This window comes from Protopterus annectens, chromosome 8.part0 (assembly GCF_019279795.1).
Source record: "Protopterus annectens isolate FY-2018-M chromosome 8.part0, PAN1.0, whole genome shotgun sequence".
Classification (NCBI taxonomy): domain Eukaryota; kingdom Metazoa; phylum Chordata; order Ceratodontiformes; family Protopteridae; genus Protopterus; species Protopterus annectens.
The window spans coordinates 118,867,189-118,881,442 of NC_056741.1; positions in this window are offsets into that span (position 1 = coordinate 118,867,189).

Below are 14,254 nucleotides of genomic sequence, written 5' to 3' on the forward strand. Positions count from 1 at the left end.
AAATGAAGTGTAAAAGAAAAAATATTTCAATGCACTGGCTGCATGACAGCTTACATACTATCTAGATGGAAAGAAAAAGGTTGCGAGGCATGAAAAAATAAATTACTTTTTAAATACATTACTGGAATGCCAGTCAAAATCAAGTATAAGAAAACAAGCAGCACTCAACTCAAACCACTTCTCCTTGCTGCAGTTCTAATTATAACTTATATTCAACTTTATAAAAGTAACAAGTAACATGCTGAAAGTAGCAATCTCTGTGATACCTCCACTTGTAAAAATCTTTCTTATCCAAAAAAGACCTGCTGCCTGACAACTCTCTACTTGTTTCATGGGGAAAACATGATCAAAGTAAAAAATGAACAGCAAACAAGAAACAAGCTCAAGATAAATTGCTTAAAAGATTACTGCACAGTTTATGGACCACACATTATAGACTGGCATTCTGTTTTGTTTATAGGTAAAGCTTGCAAAGATGACTGCAAGTCTCCAACAAAGGTAATGAGCTTCTTAAAATACTGTAATCCTGTCCTTTATTACAAATACTGTCATATGCATTTCAACACCCAAGGCTTATATGTTATCTAGTTATGTAAGTATTCTCTGTATGGCAACAACAAAAAGGCATTCAATGTTGGTAATTCTTTAACAGTATGCTTATTAAAGCTTACTTGCATCTTACAATCTCAGACAAGCTTACCTGATGGTCATGAAAGCATTGCTACTTAAACACAGAGCAACTTGCACTTTCTGTATAATAAGAAGCATAAATCAACTGTATAAAAATATGACAGAAAACCAGAACATTCTGCAAAATCAACCAAGGACAGATGAAAAGCCACTAGTACTTGTGTCTACCTTGGATGGGGGGATACTCTGCACACACACACACTGCATAACTACTCCTTGCCTTGCTTGGACACATCCAGAGTCACTACATGGGGAAGTGGGGTGCAACAAGTATGTCAAAATTTGAAATGTCTGAAATGTTTGAAATTTGTGATGGCCCTGACGCATTTGTCATACCTCTCAACCTCAGAGCAAGAAATCTGGACAAAGCCATACACAGAAGTGGGAAAAAGGCCCAAAAATAAAGACAATATTTAAATATTGCTCTTATAAACTTTCTAATAGAATAGTAGGTCTCACATTAGTATGAATTTTCTGAAGGGTATGAAATCTGAAACTCAAATGTCTGTCATTATTTTCTAACTTCAATCTTTAATGATTTGCCACTAATTTGCAATAAAATCACAATTTTCTGAAAAATGGACCAAAAAGGTGATGCAAAAATACAAAATAGCCACACAATACAGCTGGCAACCTGTCAAAGAAGGGACGCTTTTTTATATTAGTACTGTTAACTTGAGCAGCTGACAAAATAAACAAATCTACATGCATTTCTGAAATAAAAGTAATCTATAACTCTGATTATTACAGTTATTTATTAATTGTAAACCCTCCGGGCCGGATTCACGATGGCTTGCACGGAGTCTAAGAGTAGAGTAAGACTCCATGCAGCCATCACGTCCGACGAGCGATCCAGGAACAGCCTGCAGGGGCGTGCAAGAGAGCTCCTAAAATGGCTCTTACACGGACAGGGCTGGGTCATGCAAATTACCTTAACTGCAGCTGAAAGGCATGCAAATGAGGTAGATTTGTGATTCAGGAAACCCGAACCTGTCCGAGTAAGAGCAGTCTTATTTGCAGAAATGTACTCAGTTGACAACTGAGTACCATTCTGCAAATAGCAAAACAGAGCCGTGACAGCACCAAATAAAGGTTGCATCCAGTAAAGGAAGCATGACAATGGCCAAACATACAGCCATTGGCAAGGTTTCCCGATGCAATATGAAAATAAAAATTATTAATTTTTTTTCTACGATTTCCGATGTTTAAGTGTAGCACAGTGCCCCGCAAACAGGCTGCGGTCAAAAAAACAGGAAAATAAAAATTAAAACCTACAAATGTGGATTTTATTTAAATTTTTAAATTACAATGCAAGGGAATGGCAGACTAAAGACAACATGGCCACCGAGTAGAGGTTGCTAAGGAGGAAAGCACAGTCTAAGAGATGTAATCAAGCATTAGTAGGCAATCCTATGCAAAGGAGGGTTAGGATAGTGAATCGCAGGTTTACATAGCAAATGAACATAGTCAGTGGAGTGTAGGAGTAGGATAAGGGGAGTAACAGAGTAGAAGATAGGTGACATCACGAGTGAGGTATGTATGAAAGAAGGGAAGCTCATTGGAGCAGAGTGGCATGTGTCAGCTGTCATTTACACATCATTGAAAGAGGTGTGTCAACAAGTAGGCTAGGGAAAGGCAAAAAATTAAAGGTGTATGCCATGAATAACAACAAAGTTTCTTGCTGAGTGGGTATGCACGCGTGTGCACGCCTGTAAACCCGAGTAAGACAGTGTGTGCGCGTGTAAGCGTGTGTGCATGCGTTTAAGCCAGAGTAAGCCTGTATAAGGCAGTTTAAAGTGTTGTAAGCGCATTTGCGCTGGTGTGCACGCGTTTTAACCCGAATAAGCAAGTTGTAGTCCGTGTAAGCGTGTGTGCACGCGTGTGAGCATGTTTGCGCTTGTGTGCGCGGCGCTGCCCCTCCATGGAAACTGAAAGGAAATAGAAAGCACAACAAATAGTAGGAAGCTACCAGGGAGTACTAGCAGAGCCAGCAGGTGAAAACAATCAGAATCAGGCAATTACACAGGCAGTACACTAGCCCAACCCAGCCTAGCACTTAAAACTCTGCAAACAACAGTCCATTATGTTTCTCACAAGAAACACTGCAGTAAGCTAATAGAAGTGAAAACTGAAAAAGCTTTACTGAGACAAACAAATGTTAGGGGCTGCCATTGCTGTTATAAGGTGACATATGCAACATGCTGAGGGTGGTGACAATGGAAATGCTGCTGGACAACCCACAGTGAGGAAACGGAGAAGAGTGTACAGGCCCAGGGTAACCTACCAGGGCTACATGAGCTGGAGATAGTGGAGCGCTATAGAGTGGACAGAGACCTCTTGCAGCAAATTGTTGAGCTGTGCAGGCCACGCCTCACACACAGAACCAACAGAGGGGAACCCATCCCAGTGGAAACTAAGGTATGTGTTGGCCTAAGAATATTAGCAACAGGTAACTTCCAGAGACCAACTGGTGATATGCCATGTCAGCACATGTCGGTGATCATGTATATTTCCCAAATTCCCATGAGGTATTGGCCAGCAATATGCGTCTCTTCCAGCAAATAGCGGAATACCCTGAGGTAGTGGGTGCAATAGTCTGCACACACATATGCATCAAAGCACCAGCTGGTGAGTGGGGTAGGGTCTACTTCAACTGCAAGGGCTTCCCCTCCATCAACTGCCAGGTCATGTGTGATGCCCAGGGCATAATACTGAATGTGTGTGCTGGCTGCCCTGGAAACTATCATGATTCCCATATCTGGCATCTGACTCAGCTGTACCAGACATTTGTCAGTGGGGACATCCCACATGGTCACCTAGTGGGGGATGCTGGCTATGCACTGGAGCCGGGGTTGATGACACCCATCAGAAATGCACACACACCTGAACAGGAATGCCATAATGAGGCACACGCACAAACACGAAATGTAATCGAGCGTGTGTTTGGGCTGCTCAAGTCACGGTTCCGGTGCCTGGACACATCTGGTGGAGCCTTGCAGTACTCACCAGCTACATGTACCCATATTGTCATGGTACGTGCTATGCTACATAATATGATCCAGTGAAAACAGCTGCAGCATGACCAGCATAGGCCTGGGCCAAACAGCCCCCCACCATTGCCAAGGTCATCACAGGCCGAGCGTGACTCGGAGGAGGAACAACCTGAGCCTGCCCCAGTAGGCAGAAGGAGGTGTGCCCAGTATGCTTTGGCCTTGGCAAAGAGGCAACGCATAGCACATACACTAGCTCAGTAGGAACCCTGGAAATAATACCTCTCTCTGACTCGCACATATAGTAAAAGGGATGCCTAAGTTCACACTACCTGCTTTCAAACATGTACAGGGAGTGTAGTATGTGCATCTGACATAGGCAGCCCTGCAGCACCACCTGAGGCATGATTGCCATGTGTTAAGCAATTTAAGGTAGTGCTAAACAGCATTTACCACCATGTAGTATATGCAAACAGAATCGCACACACCAACTAGTACAACTGTGGTCAATGTCGAGTAATATTGGGCAATGTCCAGCAAAGTTGGTAAATATACAGCAATGTTGGACAAGCCTGGTCTAAGTAGGGCATAGCTGAACAAAAGCCAACATGCTCATATTTGCTTAACTGGCCCTTAAGCAGTCTGATCTGCTCAGTATGAAAACATAAAGCAGTGATGGGCCTCGAACCCAGGATACTATGCACCATAGTTAAAGTACTGAACCACTAAACCATGACAGTATTGCAGTGGTCAGCCAGTATGAAGGAATGTTGATAAGTCTATGCAAAGTATCTCATGGAAACCCTGCAGGCACAGCATAGTCCCTGTTGAGTTATGACACAAAGGTGAGTCCTGTAGTAAGAACAGAACTTGACTTCCAACACACACAGAATAAATGTTTATATTGGTCATGTTCACACACATCCACAAATGTAGTGGACTTCAGATCACAACATACTGAAAGGTCACACTGGGCATGCTCACACACTTGAATAAATGAGACATATGTCAGGCAACAAAACATGGAAAGCCTGAACTGGGCATGCTCACACACTTAGGCCATGTCTGAGTACAGCAGTGGGCCACACATATCTGGCAGTTGCATGTGTTAACCCAGGAACCTCTCACTATCCAGCAATCCTCCCTGTGCACACAGTCACATGACAACAGACACATATATAATATAGTGGAACCCTGTCATGATCAAACATGTTCTGCAGATACCCAAGTTGTTCTTAGAAACTGGGAAAGCAAAGACGATAAAGACCTGCAAACAGTATCAGCAATAAATATTGTGCATCTCGAACATAAGCATAGGTTCAGAGGTCGATACTAGGCTATCTGCCCTAGGGCATGTATAAGCCTAGCCAGAGTGTGTTTGGCTTTTGCAGCCCTGTCAGATTACTACACTGTGCCAGTGAATAGTAGGTCACACAAGATAGCCCATGTACGTTTAGGCTAGTGTGCCTCTGTCTAGCAGGGACACAGAAGATATCCCAGGGGTAAACATACGATCACCCATACAGCCGTCAAGATGTCCCCTGTAGGTGGTCAGTGGGTGGCTCTGCCTATGTGAAACTGTGATCACAATTTGGAGTAAGTGGAGGCCCTGGGATAAGAATCTGTCCCTCCAGCATGTCCTATTAACATCTGTGCTGAGGTATATGTCCCTGAAGTGTGTAGCTGCAAGGGAGTCGGATATCCTGAGGTGGAGCATGTCCATTAATTCTGGGTTGGGTATTACTGTAAACAACAGGCACACATCATATCCGAGTAGGTGGTAAGTGACTGAGTAGAGCTGGAGTTACTGCATCTGAACTGTGCAGGTCATCCGTGTGAGTCCCTACATCTGTTTGGTGCGGAACTTCTGTGGCCAGTACAGTTGCTTCAGGTGTTGGGTAAGGTACACCCCAAAGGTGGCATTGTAACCAAGCATAGTTGTGATGAGTATAGGGGCAAAATGACCTCACTCGATCTTGATGTGAAACCATATGGGATAAGGTGGCTTATATAGAAGGTCTGTCCAACCACTTTGGCAACATGAATGTCAAAGGTGACAGTACAAACAAGTCATGTCCCCAATCACCTAACAACTCCTACCATATGTAATGGAGTACTACCTATGTGGTAATGTGTGGGCATGTTGTTATTCCCAAAGGGGATGACTATGCAGCTAATGGCATTTACTGTAGGCCATGGTTCAGGCACCAGTCATCCATCTCTGTGAGACCCTGTTGGAGTATGCATGTGGCAGCTGGAGAGTTGATTATGGCACCCAGTTTGCAGTCAAGTGCAAACAAGGTCAGCCATATTCCCCCTGTGGTAGCCTGTACGTCAGACAAATATATACCGAACAAGAGAGGTCCCAGGACCACGCCGTGTGGGATGCCATGTGTAACTGGTGTATAGTCAGACATGGCACCTGCAATTCTGACCATGTGAGTGCTATCCCTGATCCAGGTAGCAATCCATCATGTGAGATATGTGTCCATATCGATGCTGGTGAGCCTATGCATAATGGCCCAGTGGGTTATTGTGTGGAAGGGTTTTGCAAGGTTCAGGTAGGCTGCGTGTACAACTGTCCCTATGTCGATGGACCTGTTAACCGTCTAAAGAATAGAAACATGTTCAAGAGGCAAAATCTGCCCACAACAGCGCTGAAATGTGTAGGACACAGTGTCTGTAAGTTCCCGATGTCTATGTTTAAGAGTCCCATGACAATACGCTCCATAGCTTTGCAGAACAGGCTAGTTAGGCTTATAGGGCAATATTGTCTGTGGTCCTTTGTGGCACCAACTCTGTGGAGTGGGACCACTGTTACGGTATGCCATTCTGTGGGTACATATCCTGTAGTAACTCTGATATTGCACAGTGAAGTAATGTGAGGGTTACGTCTGTCATGAACTTGTGTAAGATGCAGGCTGGGACACCAACTGGTCCCATTGATGCTGTAATGTATGCTTTGGGGAGGGCAGCACTCACCTGTTACTGTGTGGTGTCAGGGAGGTTACACTCTGTTGGGATAGATAGTTGCTCCCTAGGGGGGATGGGGGGAGACATCTGCACTGAACCTGTTTTCCAGGATGTTGGTTATGCCAGTGGGTTCAGGGTAAGTTTAGTCAGTATGCAGTAACTCACAGCATATCAGTGAGTGTCCATCCAGGTTCCTGACATAACTGACAAAGGCCTTGTGATAGTCCTACGTGTCTGGTGCAATTGTCCATGAGAAGCAGACCTTAGGTAAGTACATGAGTGATCGTAGCTGTCTGCTAGTACAGATCACAGATGCTTTCCCCGTCTGTGATTGTGCTCTATCATGTAGTAGCTTCCTCCTGATGTTGTACAGCTTATTAATGGCTGGGGTCTACCAGACAGGTCCCCTGCCATTGGAGGAGTGAGTCCTGTTGTTATTTGGGATAGCACAATACATGTAGTCCACTAGGTGTCCATAGAATGTGTATGTAAAGGATTCAGCAGTCGGAGCCGTATTTGCCACTGTCTCAGGGTCTCTGAAGGATACCACCTTGTTTTGGTGAAGTGAGATGTTGGCTCATGAGAAGTTCACCAAGATTACCCAGGACGGGTGTGTGGAGTGTATATGTATGTCCAGTGAGATATATGTATGTTCCGACCTTACCAATGAGGGGTATATCGCTGGTGTGGAACATAGAGTCCCCATGTTGGTGATGATCAGGTCCAATATGTATTCCCCCTTGTGGCTGTGGTGACTGGTTGTGCCATAGCATATGAATTTACAAATGGTAGTGACTGTAGGGCGACGTTGTTGAGGCTTGAGTAGTATCCCCAGTCAATATTCGTATATCTGAAGTCACCCAATATAATGGTGTTGTCTGGAGACCTTCATATCCTCCACTGTTCCCAGGAAAGCCGAGTGTGGTTCCTGAGTATGGGAGGTTGGTCTGTAGCAGGCAACAAAGTGAAAGCAGTTTTGCACAATGGTAGTTGTATATGTATGCTCTGTGATGCTTAGTGCAGTGCTACTAACCCAGAGGTGTGTGTATCTGTGATGTATATGGATACACCCCCTAGTTGTGTTGTCCGTTCCAAGTCCTGTGGTCAGAAAGCACGATATGAAACATAACCTGGTAGTGCTGGTGTGCATATGTGACCCTGAACTAGGCGTCTGTTAGTGCACAGATATCACTATCCCCCATACTGATGGGAGTCCTGAGTGGCCGCAATATGAGGGTAACACATCTGGTGTTGAGCAGCATTACCCTTAGTGTCATTTAACCTGTAATGTCTATGGAGGTGGGTTTGTCTTTTGAGCCCTGCTCAACCAATGCACTATGGTGGTAGCAAGAGCCTTAGCCAGTATTCAAAGGTCTAAGGGTGACAGGTGCAACCTGTCCATAGTGAAGCTACGTGGCATGTTGAGCATGTCACCACAGACTGACAGACACTGTATCCCCTACGAATGACACCAATCTGTTAGCCAACTGTTAAACGTGATATGTTTGTCTGTATACTGTGACATCATACTTGGTGGGTGTAAGATGCTAGACAAGGTCAGGGTCATACTGGCCTGGGCTACATGATCACAGTGTTCCTCCATGTACCATGTCATGTGGTCCAGGGAGTAACGTCTAAGGTTTGATGCACCAGCATGGACAAAGATGGTGCCAGTACTGTACTTGCTTTGGAGTGACCTGACTGCATGTGTTATGTGGCAGATCCTGGCACCCGACAGACAGCACAAAGGGACTATTCCCTTGTATGGGCTGGTGAGTGGTACATCAGTATGTCTGACAATAAGTGTCGCCTATCACAAGTGTATTATGTGTGTTGTTTAGCCCGAAGGGCAGTGACTGTGTGGCACACTGACATTGTGAACTATGTGAGATGTGGGTATTGTAGTGGGGTAGCAGTTGTGTGTGTGCCTGCTCTGGACGTCTTTGCTGCTTAGGCAGAGTTCATTTACAGCATCCGAGTATGTGTATGTGTGATAATGTGGTTTGAGTGCTGTCGCCAGAGGATATGTGAGACTGATATGTGGTGTGTGTGGTTACCTTCACCACCTGATAGACTATGCCAGTCATTGGTTGAGAGAGTTCAGCACTCTGTATGTCTCTATAGATGCATCTCACACATATATCTGAGTTCGTCAGGAGGAGGAGAGTGTTGTCTGTGTACATGAGGCAGATATAAGATTGTGTCTACATCACAATATTCACCGGCTGGACTGGAGAGTACACACAAAGCCGACCCCTGGACATGTCGGGATATCATGATGACATACTCTATAGACAGATCACAAAGGATCAGTAGGGTGTTAAGTGTGTAAAAGAGTATAACAGGGATTAGTGCTCAGGTTCGTTGGTGTTCTGTAAAGAGTAGCGGAGAAGGAGTCCAGACTGAATCATGACACCTCCGACAGCTATGTCATATATAGCAATGTACACACATATGTCATGAGTCAGGGCCAACTGTACCTGACTGACAATGCCGACATCCTGACAGACAGGCCCATATATACATACCCACCTCGCACTGACGATAGTCCATATCATCATACCAGGAGATATCACATGTAGAATGGATGAACAGCTACCCCCAATGCCAAAAGCATGGCATCAAGTGAACTACATTGATTCCCAATATGTGTCATGCATAAACTACAGAACAAACAGCTCCTGCACCTGAACAGTCAGCTGAGCCTCCCCCCTACACAGGATGTGGCACCGTTAAATGTGTTACAGCAACATATGGCACTCCACACAAGTGTTGGTGCACAACACACCATGGGAAGTATAGTCCAGTATGCCTATGGAGTCTGATCTGCAAGGCCATGGAGTCCATCATGGTTGAAGTCATAAACCGAGCTATTGGAAGCTGACATACACACAACCCTACTAACTGTGGTATGTCCATGTGTGGATCATGGTTCCCAAACATGCTAGACTGTTTGCAAGGCAGCCACCCAGGACATACATCACTGAACACAGCTACACATGTCTCACATACACTTTGAATAGCCCTTTATCAACATCCCAGACACATGTAGTACCCACAAAAGCAACAAGCTGTGCATAAATATATGTTGACATATGAAGGAATGTCGATGTGACCACATATAGATCACACAAAGTAAGGATTATGAGTTCCTGTTCCAGCTGTAGACACCTGACGACCCACATGGACCATTCCTGGAATGGCATAAAACAAAGTGTACACACATTACCATGTCCAGTCTGATGATGTTACAATCCTAGAAATACAGCAGGAGAAGAGAAACCACACAGTAAAGCAACTAGCGTGCTGTGCTAATGTGTCTCTCTCTAATATCACAACATAGTTAGGTAGGGGCTTGAATCCTACAAACGCTGACTGTGGGTGTGTGTATGTGTACAATTCTCTTTGAAAGGAGTGGCCTTTTTGAAGACTGGGAAAACACAATAAAAGATGTACATTCCTCTTTTTTGTAAGACTGATGATGTCACCACCCTAGAAATACAGACGGAGAAGGCTAACCACCCAGTAAAGCAAATAGCGCGCCGTGCTAATGCGTCTCTCACTAGCATCAAAACATAGTTAGGTAGGGGTTAGAATCCTGCAAGTGCTGACTGTATGTGTGTCACTGTTGGTCAATGCGGTGTGGGTTTTGCTTTTACTATGCTATGACATATTATGATTACAACACTAAGTGCATTGCACACATCAGGTATCTGCGTGGCAAATATATATGTGTACATGTTCCCTTAATCAGTACATAGGTGTGAAGCCTGCATACTATACGAATACATTTGTTGCCATTGACAGGTTGTGCTGCTGCTTCTCAGATCTTAGGTCACATATGTATGTATATGACAAGGCCATCCACTGTCGTGATCCATGGCCAAGGTCAACTGTGCCACACACACCCATGACAGTTACTTAACAGTAGTGTGAGTGAGGGTATATGCCTGGGGTATATGTCAGACATGTTCATACACAACAATGACTGCCAATAATGGACAGTCTTTATAGGTGTACAACTGAGTTGTGGATATGCATCCAGGCCTCTAATGTCTCATGTGACACACCTTGGGACTCCACAATACCTATGGATATGTGGATACCAAGGGACACATGACATAACATGAGGCTGTATGTACACATTGGTACCCAACATACATGTTGAGGGCTACCACCTATGTGGTACTGATGGGATAGTAAGTATAGTACATGTGGATGACTATGCCATAGTTGGCTTACTGCTATACAGCATGTATCAGATGACAGGCATCTGTCTGTATGATACCCTTGTGTAGGATATGTGTCCCATTCAGGGAATGGATTGTAGGCCAATGCATGCATTTCCAGATTTGGATGGACACATCCCTAGTGTGTGTTGCATGTACCTAAGGGGGCTATATGCCAAACAGGTGTGGACACAGGAATGGATTGCAGTCATTACCACTGGTTAGTGTTATAGTGTAGCACCGGAAGGATCCAACTGTTACTGAGTTCCCTACAACTGTGTGTCATTTGTCAGGACATCATCCAATGATTGCTTACAGTCATGCTGTTGAGGTTGTGTATACTACCAGACCACAAATCATTGACAGATACTAACAGTATCACCCACAGCATAGTGTCAACCCATGTCATACACACATGTCTACCCATGTTAGTACATAACTGTAGTAGAATGCATACTGGCCATTGAAAGATACTATGAGATGTTAACAATGTGTACAACAGGGTATGCCACATGTCCCATGTGTCCATTATGCACATACATGCAGACAGTGTGCACCCACCATGTTCACAGATGTACACTTGCTAATCTGTACTGCACACATCACACACATACTGTCCACTCACTAACACATGCTGGCAACACATTACACTTCAGCCAAGTGGCACATGGGTGGACAATACATACTCAGACCTAACAGTGGTGTTAACAATGCTACATTGACAATCAGAGCTTTGATGCATAATGTCTGCTGAGATATACCTACAAGGATGTCATTACACTTTCCTGTTGACAACTTGCTAATATTGCTACACTGCTATAGTGTCACCCTGTGCATCAGCACCATGTTAGCCTGCTCCTCCATCAATGTTACAGATGACAGGAGGTGACAAAGGTATCATCATATGCACAGGGCATTTTGTTGTTTGCCAGAGCCTGACATTGACCCATCCAATCGACATGTCTGTGTGTGTATGTGTGTGTGTGTGAGGGACAACAGTACAGCATGGGCCAATGTTGATGTAATGTGTGTGTGTATGTGTGAGCCCTAGTTGTTTGGTTAATGTGTGTGTGTGTCTGCAAGCACACAGCACCACCATGTGGCTGCCATATACAGTACTTTGTGGGACAGCCACAGAGTGTACCTGCTAGGCTGTACAGATCACTGTCTCCGGCCATGGCCACAGTACCTGTGCCTGGCAGGGGTGCTACGGACAGTATCGGGTACCGACCCTGACTGGGTACTGTCCTCAGAGGCAGAGGTAGGATGAATGGACCCATGTCCCTGCTGGGACAGGCCAGAGCCACGTGCACATGGTCTACTGGGATGGTCAATGGACAGGCCAGCCCCAGCATTGCTGGGGCTGGTACTGCCACTACAGGAGTGGCTGTAAACCGGGGGCTGTCCGCGACCACTGCCAGCTGTTGCTGTTGCTGGCATGCATCCTCGTCGACATTGCAACCATCCCGCACGGTCCTGGCTCATGGAAGACATATTGTGGAGGGCATCTAATGTCTCCCCCCAATGTCTATGAATGACCTCAGTGTAAGTCCAGATGGCACTGGTAAGGTCACGGATGCTGTCATTGATAGCGGTGTAATGTGCCCTCTGCGCCCTAAGTCCCTGCCTGGTGTACCGTTCCATACGTGCCTGAGCCTGCATTACAGCCTGGAACATATTGGACGTCGTAAGACCAGTGAGGGCATGCCTGCCAGGGGCAATATGACCAGCGGTGCTCCCCCGAGAACCTCTGCCTATGTGGTACCATTCCAGGAATATGGCTATGGCTGTTGTGAGGGGATGCACGTGCCATGGGTACCACACTCTCCTGGTCAATGCCAACTGTATGCTGTCCCTCACCTATGGCCATTGGTGGTGAGGGATGTATTGGCAGTATGAGTGTGCGCATAGATGGGGTTGAACGCTGTGTACTGTCGATTGGCAGACCAACGACAGACCCTGTCAAATCTTCCTGTGTCAAAATACATGTCTCATCATCAGCACTATTCGTGGCAGCGGTTTCAGGTTCCCTGCTGCATTCGGCCACCCCTAACTCAGCACCTGTGAGAGGAAGACAGGAAACACACTTTATGGTCTGCACATGAACACATGCACACATGCACATATGAACACATGCACACATGAACACATGCACACATGCACACATGAACACATGCACACATGAACACATGAACACATGCACACATGCACACATGAACACATGCACACATGAACACATGCACACATGCACACATGCACACATGCACACATGTACACATGTACACATGAACACATGAACACATGCACACATGAACACTAATACACTCCGCACTACAGCACATACACACACACACCAGCAATCCAACACATACTCTATAGTGGGTGAAGGTGGGTGTCAGTATCACAAGGTAAACAGTCATCACACACGTGTCAGCATGCAGAATATGTGTTGCACAAGACCATACAGTGCAAGTGTAGAAGCCCCAATGTAATGGCAGTATACATGGCTTTGATGCAACTGTGTAGTTGTTCAGTGATTGACTACACCATGGAACACAATTTGTACATGGACACAACATTGCTGTGCATGTATTATCAGCTCTGCAATGCCCTGTGCACCATCACTCACAAGTATACATGCCATGGCTGCATGTGTTATTTGTGTGACACATAGATATCCATGTCTGAGTACAGTGTCTGTGTCCATAGCAGATAATAGTGGGCATGGGTGTAGCACATGCATGCTATGTACACACACGGGATGAGTGGTGCATGTTGACGTGAAGGTATCCCAATGCTTGACATGGCCAGTGTACAGTGGTTATGGTGAGTGTGGGACATATTGCAGATATGTCAGTGCCAGACATGGCATGCTACACGACTGCAACATTAAACACCACACATACCCAATGTATGTCAAGTGACCTATACACCCACTAGCATTCCAGGACATATATGTAACACTTTGGATGGTGACTGCTGTGCATATTGTGTATACTGGCATATGTAAGCACACACACAACATGCTATGCATATTGTGTATAGGTGCATATGTTTGCACACACACACAACATTGAGGTGCAAAGCAGTGACTGCTATGAGTACTGTGGTCACTGTAACTGGATGGGGTGTAGTACCCTGTGCCATCATCAACATGCATCCTGTGGTCACTCACAGCTACTAATGTGTGCAAGACCACTGCCTAGCATGCTGTACCTGAACTGCAGTGCCGTGGCTACTTCCACAATTACACAGACACCTTGTACATTGGTGTGTGAGGTGCCCAATAGGGAGCATTGCCTAACATGACTGTGTTATGTGTTGCAGAGTGTTGCACAGACCCATGATAGGGCTCTACCCCTGAGGTACAGC